Source organism: Neoarius graeffei, chromosome 2, assembly GCF_027579695.1.
Source record: "Neoarius graeffei isolate fNeoGra1 chromosome 2, fNeoGra1.pri, whole genome shotgun sequence".
NCBI lineage: Eukaryota > Metazoa > Chordata > Actinopteri > Siluriformes > Ariidae > Neoarius > Neoarius graeffei.
In genome coordinates, this window is record NC_083570.1 from 112,717,419 (window position 1) to 112,726,713 (window position 9,295).

A 9,295-nucleotide genomic window follows, 5' to 3' on the forward strand; every position below is an offset into this window, starting at 1 on the left:
GGTCATTTATTTATTGAGGAAAATGATCCAATATTACATATCTGTGAGTGGCAAAAGTATGTGACCCTTTGCTTTCAGTATCTGGTGTGACCCCCTTGTGCAACAATAACTGCAACTAAACGTTTGCGGTAACTGTTGATCAGTCCTGCACACCGGCTTGGAGGAATTTTAGCCCGTTCCTCCGTACAGAACAGCTTCAACTCTGGGATGTTGGTGGGTTTCCTCACATGAACTGCTCGCTTCAGGTCCTTCCACAACATTTCCATTGGATTAAGGTCAGGACTTTGACTTGGCCATTCCAAAATATTAACTTTATTCTTCTTTAACCATTCTTTGGCAGAACAACTTGTGTGCTTAGGGTCGTTGTCTTGCTGCATGACCCACCTTCTCTTGAGATTCAGTTCATGGACAGATGTCCTGACATTTTCCTTTAGAATTCGCTGGTATAATTCAGAATTCATTGTTCCATCAATGATGGCAAGCCGTCCTGGCCCAGATGCAGCAAAACAGGCCCAAACCATGATATTACCACCACCATGTTTCACAGATGGGATAAGGTTCTTATGCTGGAATGCAGTGTTTTTTCTTTTTTCCAAACATAACGCTTCTCATTTAAACCAAAAAGTTCTATTTTGGTCTCATCTGTCCACAAAACATTTTTCCAATAGCCTTCTGGCTTGTCCACGTGATCTTTAGCAAACTGCAGACGAGCAGCAATGTTCTTTTTGGAGAGCAGTGGCTTTCTCCTTGCAACTCTGCCATGCACACCATTGTTGTTCAGTGTTCTCCTGATGGTGGACTCATGAACATTAACATTAGCCAATATGAGAGAGGCCTTCAGTTGCTTAGAAGTTACCCTGGGATCCTTTGTGACCTCACTGACTGTTACACGCCTTGCTCTTGGAGTGATCTTTGTTGGTTGACCACTCCTGGGGAGGGTAACAATGGTCTTGAATTTCCTCCATTTGTACACAATCTGTCTGACTGTGGATTGGTGGAGTCCAAACTCTTTAGAGATGGTTTTGTAACCTTTTCCAGCCCGATGAGCATCAACAATGCTTTTCCTGAGGTCCTCAGAAATCTCCTTTGTTCGTGCCATGATACACTTCCACAAACATGTGTTGTGAAGATCAGACTTTGATAGATCCCTGTTCTTTAAATAAAACAGGGTGCCCACTCACACCTGATTGTCATCCCATTGATTGAAAACACCTGACTCTAATTTCACCTTCAAATTAACTGCTAATCCTAGAGGTTCACATACTTTTGCCACTCACAGATAACAATAATATTGGATCATTTTCCTCAATAAATAAATGACCAAGTATAATATTTTTGTCTCATTTGTTTAACTGGGTTCTCTTTATCTACTTTTAGGACTTGTGTGAAAATCAGATGATGTTTTTGGTCATATTTATGCAGAAATATAGAAAATTCTAAAGGGTTCACAAACTTTCAAGCACCACTGTAAGTTCACTACTTCCATATTTCCACTGAACAGCCGCGGTTTCTGCGCAGAGAACCCAAACAGCACTGGGTGTTGACTTACACAAACATCCACTGCTGTTTATTCAACTGAGCAAAGAAAGCATTTGTTTTCCTGCTTCTGGATTTCCTTTCCTAATTATAGCTCAGTCTCTGTGATCATTTCAACTGCTATTAATTATAATGGCAAAAAAAAAGGCACATGTGATTTACACCCCCAGTAAAAACACAGCACTCATTAGTGGGAATTATTACAGAGTGGACTGGAAAGGCACTAATTACATCCTACAGATTTACTCTCGCACACTGTCGCAAACAAACGGACGGGACTGAGTATGAAGACTCAGTGGCGATGATGTGAGCTGTTGAGTTTGGGATTGGGATTGGTCAGATGGTGTTGATTAATTCTCTATCACAGCAGCTCGGACAGTCGTGCAGCTGCACATCACTCGTGGTCTTACGTTATTGTTTCTCTGGTTGTCATGGACTTCGAGGCAGTTGGACGGAATTGGAAGTAAAATCTTTAATGATGATCTGAATCAGCAGGAAGAAGATTGAAATGATTGAGTGAAAAGAGTAAACTGCAGAAACCGGATCAAAAAAAGAAGGAAGCAAAAAATGTCAAAACCAGGAAGAAATGGAGGAAACTGCTCAGAATTGTGAGTCAAATGACAAAACCTTGCACAAAAGTGTGCAAAAGTGTGCTGCTTAAATACACTAATGGCCCTTTTCCACTACCCTTTTTCAGCTCACTTCAGCTCACTTCAGCCCGACACGGCTCGCGTTTCGACTACCTCAGAGCAGCACGACTCAGCTCGCTTCAGCCCTACTCAGCACCCAAAACTCGCACAGTTTTGGAGTGGGGCTGAAGCGAGCCAAACCGAACCGAGTGGGGCTAGGGGCGTGAGGAGACACTCCCCTGTGCACTGATTGGTTAGGAGGAGTGTCCTCACATGCCCACACACGCCCCGCGAGCACGCTGGGATCTGTAAACACCGTAAACCCGGAAGAAGAAGAATTATGAAAATTTCTGAAGCCTTATGCGCCTCGCCTCATCTATACGCTCTTGCCAGTATCTGTTGGCGTTGTCGGTGACAACAAGCCACAGCACCAAGACCAGCAACACTAATGACTCCATGTCCTCCATGTTTATTGTTTACTATCCGGGTCGTGAGACTACCGCTTAAAAGGTCACTGATGTCACTGTTTGCGCCGCCTAACGACATCACGTGACGTCCACCCACTTTCGCTAACTCCACCCAATGTGTCCACCCACTTCCAGCCAGCACGGTTCAGCGCGGTTGTAGTCGAAATGCAACGCCAACAGCCCCACTCAGCTCGACTCAGCCCAACTCAGCACGGCACGGCTCAGCCCAACTCAGCCGCGTTGGTAGTGGAAAAGCGGCATAAGTGAGTAATAGGAAAAGAGAAACATGTGAGGTAGAGCTCAGGTAAGACAGGGCTCAAGTGAGGTAGAGCTCAAGTGAGGTAGATCTCAGGTAAGAGCTCGAGTGAGGTAGAGGTCAGGTGAGTGAGCTCAAGTGAGGTAGAGCTCAGGTAAGATCAAGCTCAGGTGAGGTATAGTTCAAGTGAGAGCTCAGGTAAGACAGGGCTCAAGTGAGGTAGAGCTCGAGTGAGGTAGAGCTCAGGTAAGAGCTCGAGTGAGGTAGAGCTCAGGTAAGAGTGCGAGTGAGGTAGAGCTCAGGTAAGATCAAGCTCAGGTGAGGTATAGTACAAGTAAGAGCTCAGGTAAGACAGGGCTCAAGTGATGGAGAGTTCAGGTGAGGTCGAGCTCAGGTAAAATCAAGCTCAGGTGAGGTTGAGCTCAGGTATTTTCCTAGAAGAACATGCTGTAAAATGTTTAGTCCTTGTAAAACTGCCAATGCTGTAGCATGAAAGGTGACCTATTCATGCTCATATTTATGATCAGTGTGAGCTTCAATTAAAGTAAATCTACAAAGCCAAAGGGGGAATTCTGTGTTTAACATCCTGCTTATGTTACCAGAACGTTACAGGTTCAAATCTGAACTGCATCATGTTCTTTCATCAACTGATCCACTCTGTATTTGGATTGAATCCTGCCTTAGCTCTAAGGCACTTTGGATTACAAAAAAAAAATCTGGTAAATAAGTAAATGCTAAAGGAAACCATGCAGTGTTTATCTCATTCATTGTAAATGATTAGAACACATTTGGTGTTCAGTTCCCCTGACCCAGAAACATCTTATAAACCTTTTTTTACTGCTTGTAAAACCTTAAGCTTTTCTGCAGCTAGCAGTCAGAGTTGATCCGGAGAATTACACTGCAACCGCACTATAACAAACTCTTTTACTACAAACTTTTGCATATAACGAACTAAATTCATGTCCCCTGCCGTTATTGAAAATTAGTTGGAGTCTTCAAGAAAAAAAAAACAACAATCACTGAGCCATGTGCTCCTCTTCCCCCAGAGATAAACACTAAGTAATCAAGTCCGCATTCAAGTTAAAGATGTGTTTATACCATAAAATCATTAACTTCAAAAACTCCCTTAAAAGGACTATTTTATGAGTTAAAAGCAGTTTAACTCAAGTCTTTACTCTGTAAGCATTGTTCGGCTACTCATAAATGTCAGATACTCTCCGTCTGACAGAAAATGCAGGCCGTAGATGGATGTAATTTCTGGAAGAGTTTTATTGAAAAAAACATGCTGGCAAACAGATCCAAATCAGTGATCAAAAATCAGAGTTGAGAAACAGGCGATGGTCAGGCGAGGCACAGACAGGAGATCAAAGGTGGAGACAAAGGACAAAATACAAAACAGAGACGGAAACCAGAATATCCACACAGTGGTACAAAAGGATTGGTAATGTGAGGCACAAGGTACAGCGTGTATGTTGCAGGTTAAATCCGGTCTTAGGTTCAATCTGTATTCAACCTAGGTAGAATTGGTGAACCACATCTTAACTTGGTAAAATGTGTATTCAACCTAGGTTCAACTGTCTGAAAAGGGATGTTTTATGGAGTGTCATAAAAAATAGGGGTGTGGGGTTTTTTGGGGGGTTGAAATAATAAAAAAATAAAAAAAAATAGAAGAAGAAAATGGAAACTGTCATCTTCTCTCACTCTCTCTACCCATTAACGTCCCCTCTCTGGACTCCCTTCCTTGATGTCATACCTTCTCAACTACATATCTATAAACCACAATTAAATAAAGAATTTTTATTGCACTCACCAGGATTTGTACTCACACTCTCCAGATATGTAGGCCACAGTGTTTACCACTACACTATGCAGGTTAACATTGCAAAGCTCCCCATAATTCTTTGTATTATTACTAACATTTGGTCCCAGATTTGCCTCAGCCAATATCTTTAGAGGGTACCAGGCCCCACTCTTTACTGTTACTATTTTGCACGTGCATTGTGGAAGCAAACCATAACCCTATCCTAAACCCTAAACCTAACCCTAACGTTAAACCTGAACCCTGACCTAAACTTAACCCTAACCTAACCCTAACATTAACCCTGACCCTAAACCACACCTGAACTCTAACCCAAACCCTAAAATAAAACTAACCCAAACCCTAACAAAAAGCTAACCCAAACCCTAACAAAAGGCTGTCTTAGGTTATAAATTTAACCTAAATTGAATGCTATCTATATAATTTATTTATTATAATAAATAGGCTAATATATTTAACCTAGGTAAAATGTGGTTCACCAATTCAACCTAGGTTGAATACAAGTTTCACCTGAGGACGGATTTTACCCGCAATATGTATACTTCACAAAGTCTGTGTGTAGTGAGAGTCCTTATAAGCATACACTGTGATTGTGCTCTAATCTGGAACAGATGCATGGCAATTAGTCCTAATGGTGCTGTGTGCTTGTACGTGATTAGCAGTTCAAAGTGTGCCACTGCACATGTCATAAATATGAAGGTGAATTCAGTGTAAATATAAATATAGTAAATATTGTGTATTGTGATCACTAAAGAATCAGATTTGTTAGACAAACATTTCAGAAGTTAACTGGGCTGGAAGGAAGTATGGACAACAGACTTTAGGTCAGTTCTGGAGGGTGAGTGGTGGAAAAGGGTCAGTAATTACTGAAGCTTTTTGGTTGTAGAGACTAGATGGGTGTGAGTTTCAATCCCAGGACTTTCTAAGAGTTAGTCTGGATAATATTCTCACTGGGGGGGCTGTAGCTTTCAAAAGAATAAAGGTTGAGAATTCCTAAATTAGCATTACATATATTCTATAGAATGGGACTGTCTTTTATGTTGCCTTCAGGACTACTGGGAAGTTGATGTTTGCTAACATGGTGTGTCTGAATTCCCATCTCAACTGCTTGAAATTGGAAAAGATTGGATGTTCATAATAATTTCACACTTGCTCTAGTTCTGTGTGGATTTCAATAAAGCTCTCAAATACATCTTTTACAAATGCCCAAGGAGAGTTGTTTGGTTTTGGCTCATTCATTTTAAAAGTGAATGAAAGTGATATAAGCTTTAGGAATTCACCATTGATTAAAAAAAATGAACAAAACAAACTAAACTTTTAACAATCTTGTTGTAGTTATTGGTCTTAAAGCAAATATATAAAAACCCATACATAAACACACTATTATATTTTTTATAACATTACAGGCATTTAGTAGACACTCTTATCCAGAGCAACATACCCAGAGCAGCCTGGGGAGCAGTTAAAGTTTGGTGCCTTGCCCGAGGAGTACTTCAGCCATTCCTGGTCCAGGGAATCAAACCTGCAACCTTTTGGTCCCAAAGCTGCTTCTCAAACCATTAGGCCATGGCATCCCCCGCTTACATGAGGGAATTCAATTTTATACTTACATTGAACAAGTGTTGTTTTATTTGAGATTGGTTTTGGTCTTGAGACCTCTTTTTTGAAGATCTTGGTCTCGTTTTGAAATCGACCACATTTTTACTCAGTCTTGTCTCGGTCTCCGACATAGAGGACTCTGAATTTTATTTCAAGCTTGGTCAAGATTACAACTGCGGGGATTTCACTAAATTGCCTGTGTATTGTCTGATTTATTTCTTAACATTTATTACTGTGATTTTACCTTTGAGGGCGGCACGGTGGTGTAGTGGTTAGCGCTGTCGCCTCACAGCAAGAAGGTCCTGGTTCAAGCCCTGTGGCTGGCGAGGGCCTTTCTGTGCGGAGTTTGCATGTTCTCCCCGTGTCCGCATGGGTTTCCTCCGGGTGCTCTGGTTTCCCCCACAGTCCAAAGACATGCAGGTTAGGTTAACTGGTGACTCTAAATTGACCGTAGGTGTGAATGGTTGTCTGTGTCTATGTGTCAGCCCTGTGATGACCTGGCGACTTGTCCAGGGTGTACCCCGCCTTTCACCCGTAGTCAGCTGGGATAGGCTCCAGCTTGCTTGCGACCCTGTAGAAGGATAAAGTGGCTAGAGATAATGAGATGAGAGATGAGATTTTACCTTTGACTCACAATTCTATGAACAGATGACTAAAATTCTGCTAGACCTTCCTGACTTTAAGTTCATCATAGGTGCTGATTTTAATGCTGTATTGGACCACTCTCTTGATAGATCCGGTCAATCTGAAAACAAAGAACAAAAACAGGGGTCTGATGCCTTGCGCTCTTGGTCAAATAACATTGGAGTGGTGGATTTATGGCGTTTGATTAACCCTACCTCCAGAGATTTCACCCAGCTCTCTGCAAGATACAAGTCCTTTTCGCGTATTTATTTTATTTTTGCCTCTGGAGGCTTGTTTCGAAAAATTATGGAGGTCACTCTCTTGCCAGTCACTCTTTCAGATCACAAGGCAGTGGTTGTTCTTGCCTTGATTTGCTCCACTCCTTTGGGGGCTCCTAAATGGCATTTTAATAATACCTTACTTCGTGACGAGTCATTTAGAACTCAGTTTTTGGCTCAACTTAGTGAATTCGTCGATATAAACAAAGGGTCAGTCAGTGACCCAAGGATACTCTGGGAAGCTGTTAAAGGCTTTATTAGGAATAATGCTACACTGCATGCATCTAATTCAAGAAAAGCCCGCTCTTCCAGACTGTCTCAGCTGGAGCGCAAACTCTCAACATTGGATAACTTATTACAACAAAATTTTGATGATCAGGTTGCATTACAGTATGACCTGGTGAAAAAAGACATTAATGCTATTCTCAAACTGCGTGCTGAGTTATTGATCCATAGAACATGCCAAACATATTATTTTAATGGAGCTAGACCCAGCCATTTACTCTCGCTGAGGCTGAAGGCTAATGAACACTTCTCTGACATCACCTCTATTAGATCAGAAGACGGTCATATGGTAACAGAACCCCCTGAAATCAATGCTTCTTTTCGTAGCTTCTATGCTGACTTGTATAGCTCTGAGGTTCCTCACGATAAAGATTCATGCAACAAATTCTTGAGTTCCATTCAACTACCTAAAATGACAATTCACGGTCGGGTCATACCAAAGACCATCATAAAAATGGTACCTACTACCATCTGGCAAGGCACGCTGCAATACAGATGTGCATGGGGAGTTAAACTCTCGTGGTTACCAGAGGACTAGCCCCCCACTGTAACCCTAGCTATGTAATAGGCGAGAGGCCAAGGGCTATGGAAACGGAGATCGGCGCCGCCCGATGCGCCACCATACAGAGTTGGGCCAGGTTAGTACTTGAGTGGGAGACTGCCTAGGAATACCAGGTACTGTAAGGCGTGGGAAGGACTTTAACTTAACTAACCTAAAATGACAGACGTTGGCTCCCAAAGTTTAAATGTCCCTATCACTTTAAATGAGCTTAAGGCAGCAGCTGACGACATGCACAAGGGCAAATCGCCTGACCTGGACGGGATTCCCCCAGAATTTTACACAGCCTTTTGGCATAGTTTGGGGCCCCTGTTTCTTGATATGATTCAGGCCTCCTTGGAGAGAAGCACTTTCTCCAGAGATGTGAATATAGCTATCATTTCACTGTTACAAAAAAAGATAAAGAACCTTCTGAATGTGCCAATTATAGACCTTTATCCCTTTTAAATGCTGATATAAAAATTTACGCTAAGCTTCTTGCACGTAGGCTCCAACCTTTTATGACAAAACTCATTAATTGTGACCAAACAGGATTCATTAGATTCAGGCAGTCTTCACACAATGTGAGGAGACTATTACATATAATACATGGGGCCTCCTCATTACAACTACCATCAGCTATCTTTTCATTAGATGCTAGGAAAGCATTTGACCGTTTGGAGTGGCAGTATCTCTGGTCAGTACAGGAGGTTTTTGAGTTGGGTCCTCACTTCATACATATGATTAAAGTTTTATATACCAATCCAACAGCTATGGTACTTACAGGCAGGACTTGTTCCTCCCTATTTAACATTACGAGGGGCTCCAGACAGGGATGCCCTTTGAGTTCACTCCTGTTTGCACTCTCTCTGGAACCTCTCGCCCAGTTGATCCGAATGTCTAAAGGTATCACTCCTATCACTGTGTTTGGGACCTCACATTATATATCTTTGTATGCGGATGATATCCTCTTATATTTAGGGAACGCTCAGCAGTCTCTACCTGTTGTTCTATCTATTTTTCAATGTTTTAGTGGTATATCTGGGTACAGAATAAATTGGACGAAGTCAGCTTTCTTACCTCTGAATGAACAAATGAGAAACATAGCTTTACCTGCAAATATACCAGTAGTCAACCACTTTAAGTATTTGGGCATTAAGATTAGCTCATCATTACAGACCATTGTCAAGTCCAACTACGAAGAAACTTTGTCCAACATAATCCGTGACCTTAAATGGTCTGCACTGCCAAATTCTCTTAGATC